The sequence below is a fragment of the Somniosus microcephalus genome, unplaced genomic scaffold (genome assembly GCF_052327205.1).
Source record: "Somniosus microcephalus isolate GS21.2 unplaced genomic scaffold, FLI_Smic_1.0 unresolved_chr1, whole genome shotgun sequence".
Lineage (NCBI taxonomy): Eukaryota > Metazoa > Chordata > Chondrichthyes > Squaliformes > Somniosidae > Somniosus > Somniosus microcephalus.
The window spans coordinates 156,154,141-156,158,356 of record NW_028225179.1 but is presented as its reverse complement, the minus strand read 5'-3'; positions in this window follow the sequence as shown (position 1 = coordinate 156,158,356).

Genomic DNA, 4,216 nt, shown 5'->3' with positions numbered 1-4,216 from the left:
CGGGACGGGTGATCACAGGTGTGAAGACAGGACGGGTGATCTCAGTGTGAAGACAGGACGGGTGATCTCAGTGTGAAGACGGGGACGGGTGATCTCAGTGTGAAGACAGGACGGGTGATCACAGTGTGAAGACAGGACGGGTGATCTCAGTGTGAAGACAGGACGGGTGATCTCAGTGTGAAGACAGGACGGGTGATCACAGTGTGAAGACAGGACGGGTGATCTCAGTGTGAAGACAGGACGGGTGATCTCAGTGTGAAGACAGGACGGGTGATCTCAGTGTGAAGACAGGGACGGGTGATCTCAGTGTGAAGACAGGACGGGTGATCTCAGTGTGAAGACAGGACGGGTGATCTCAGTGTGAAGACAGGACGGGTGATCTCAGTGTGAAGACAGGACGGGTGATCTCAGTGTGAAGACAGGACGGGTGATCTCAGTGTGAAGACAGGACGGGTGATCTCAGTGTGAAGACAGGACGGGTGATCTCAGTGTGAAGACAGGACGGGTGATCTCAGTGTGAAGACAGGACGGGTGATCTCAGTGTGAAGACAGGACGGGTGATCTCAGTGTGAAGACAGGACGGGTGATCTCAGTGTGAAGACAGGACGGGTGATCTCAGTGTGAAGACAGGACGGGTGATCTCAGTGTGAAGACAGGACGGGTGATCTCAGTGTGAAGACAGGACGGGTGATCTCAGTGTGAAGACAGGACGGGTGATCTCAGTGTGAAGACAGGACGGGTGATCTCAGTGTGAAGACAGGACGGGTGATCTCAGTGTGAAGACAGGACGGGTGATCTCAGTGTGAAGACAGGACGGGTGATCTCAGTGTGAAGACAGGACGGGTGATCTCAGTGTGAAGACAGGACGGGTGATCTCAGTGTGAAGACAGGACGGGTGATCTCAGTGTGAAGACAGGACGGGTGATCTCAGTGTGAAGACAGGACGGGTGATCTCAGTGTGAAGACAGGACGGGTGATCTCAGTGTGAAGACAGGACGGGTGATCTCAGTGTGAAGACAGGACGGGTGATCTCAGTGTGAAGACAGGACGGGTGATCTCAGTGTGAAGACAGGACGGGTGATCTCAGTGTGAAGACAGGACGGGTGATCTCAGTGTGAAGACAGGACGGGTGATCTCAGTGTGAAGACAGGACGGGTGATCTCAGTGTGAAGACAGGACGGGTGATCTCAGTGTGAAGACAGGACGGGTGATCTCAGTGTGAAGACAGGACGGGTGATCTCAGTGTGAAGACAGGACGGGTGATCTCAGTGTGAAGACAGGACGGGTGATCTCAGTGTGAAGACAGGACGGGTGATCTCAGTGTGAAGACAGGACGGGTGATCTCAGTGTGAAGACAGGACGGGTGATCTCAGTGTGAAGACAGGACGGGTGATCTCAGTGTGAAGACAGGACGGGTGATCTCAGTGTGAAGACAGGACGGGTGATCTCAGTGTGAAGACAGGACGGGTGATCTCAGTGTGAAGACAGGACGGGTGATCTCAGTGTGAAGACAGGACGGGTGATCTCAGTGTGAAGACAGGACGGGTGATCTCAGTGTGAAGACAGGACGGGTGATCTCAGTGTGAAGACAGGACGGGTGATCTCAGTGTGAAGACAGGACGGGTGATCTCAGTGTGAAGACAGGACGGGTGATCTCAGTGTGAAGACAGGACGGGTGATCTCAGTGTGAAGACAGGACGGGTGATCTCAGTGTGAAGACAGGACGGGTGATCTCAGTGTGAAGACGGGACGGGTGATCTCAGTGTGAAGACAGGACGGGTGATCTCAGTGTGAAGACAGGACGGGTGATCTCAGTGTGAAGACAGGACGGGTGATCTCAGTGTGAAGACAGGACGGGTGATCTCAGTGTGAAGACGGGACGGGTGATCTCAGTGTGAAGACAGGACGGGTGATCTCAGTGTGAAGACAGGACGGGTGATCTCAGTGTGAAGACAGGACGGGTGATCTCAGTGTGAAGACGGGACGGGTGATCTCAGTGTGAAGACAGGACGGGTGATCTCAGTGTGAAGACAGGACGGGTGATCTCAGTGTGAAGACAGGACGGGTGATCTCAGTGTGAAGACAGGACGGGTGATCTCAGTGTGAAGACAGGACGGGTGATCTCAGTGTGAAGACAGGACGGGTGATCTCAGTGTGAAGACAGGACGGGTGATCTCAGTGTGAAGACAGGACGGGTGATCTCAGTGTGAAGACAGGACGGGTGATCTCAGTGTGAAGACAGGACGGGTGATCTCAGTGTGAAGACAGGACGGGTGATCTCAGTGTGAAGACAGGACGGGTGATCTCAGTGTGAAGACAGGACGGGTGATCTCAGTGTGAAGACAGGACGGGTGATCTCAGTGTGAAGACAGGACGGGTGATCTCAGTGTGAAGACAGGACGGGTGATCTCAGTGTGAAGACAGGACGGGTGATCTCAGTGTGAAGACAGGACGGGTGATCTCAGTGTGAAGACAGGACGGGTGATCTCAGTGTGAAGACAGGACGGGTGATCACAGTGTGAAGACAGGACGGGTGATCTCAGTGTGAAGACGGGACGGGTGATCTCAGTGTGAAGACAGGACGGGTGATCTCAGTGTGAAGACAGGACGGGTGTTCTCAGTGTGAAGACAGGACGGGTGATCTCAGTGTGAAGACGGGACGGGTGATCTCAGTGTGAAGACGGGACGGGTGATCTCAGTGTGAAGACAGGACGGGTGATCTCAGTGTGAAGACGGGACGGGTGATCTCAGTGTGAAGACAGGACGGGTGATCTCAGTGTGAAGACGGGACGGGTGATCTCAGTGTGAAGACAGGACGGGTGATCTCAGTGTGAAGACAGGACGGGTGATCTCAGTGTGAAGACGGGACGGGTGATCTCAGTGTGAAGACAGGACGGGTGATCTCAGTGTGAAGACAGGACGGATGATCACAGTGTGAAGACAGGACGGGTGATCTCAGTGTGAAGACGGGACGGGTGATCTCAGTGTGAAGACAGGACGGGTGATCTCAGTGTGAAGACAGGACGGGTGATCACAGTGTGAAGACGGGACGGGTGATCTCAGTGTGAAGACAGGACGGGTGATCTCAGTGTGAAGACAGGACGGGTGATCTCAGTGTGAAGACAGGACGGGTGATCTCAGTGTGAAGACAGGACGGGTGATCTCAGTGTGAAGACAGGACGGGTGATCTCAGTGTGAAGACAGGACGGGTGATCTCAGTGTGAAGACAGGACGGGTGATCTCAGTGTGAAGACAGGACGGGTGATCTCAGTGTGAAGACAGGACGGGTGATCTCAGTGTGAAGACGGGACGGGTGATCTCAGTGTGAAGACAGGACGGGTGATCTCAGTGTGAAGACAGGACGGGTGATCTCAGTGTGAAGACGGGACGGGTGATCTCAGTGTGAAGACGGGACGGGTGATCTCAGTGTGAAGACAGGACGGGTGATCTCAGTGTGAAGACGGGACGGGTGATCTCAGTGTGAAGACAGGACGGGTGATCTCAGTGTGAAGACAGGACGGGTGATCTCAGTGTGAAGACAGGACGGGTGATCTCAGTGTGAAGACGGGACGGATGATCTCAGTGTGAAGACAGGACGGGTGATCTCAGTGTGAAGACAGGACGGGTGATCTCAGTGTGAAGACGGGACGGGTGATCTCAGTGTGAAGACGGGACGGGTGATCTCAGTGTGAAGACAGGACGGGTGATCTCAGTGTGAAGACGGGACGGGTGATCTCAGTGTGAAGACAGGACGGGTGATCTCAGTGTGAAGACAGGACGGGTGATCTCAGTGTGAAGACAGGACGGGTGATCTCAGTGTGAAGACGGGACGGGTGATCTCAGTGTGAAGACAGGACGGGTGATCTCAGTGTGAAGACAGGACGGGTGATCTCAGTGTGAAGACGGGACTAATGCTGCAAGCGCAGAAATGTGCAGCTCTGATTAAGTTCAGCTGTGATCGTCTACCCCCACAATTCCTGAGGTCAAATAACCTACCATAAATCACTGACAAAGCTCACACATGAATAATTGCAACCTGAGCTAGCTGGATGAGGGTAACCTGACCCCCAAAGGAATTCATGCCATGAGAATAGGGGAAGGCAGAATATTGACAAGGAAAAAAGCAAATAATTAACAATAGGTTACTTCGAACACTGAACAGTCCAGCTGAGCATCAACAAAGTGTTATTGTTATTATTGTCCAATTTGAGATGCT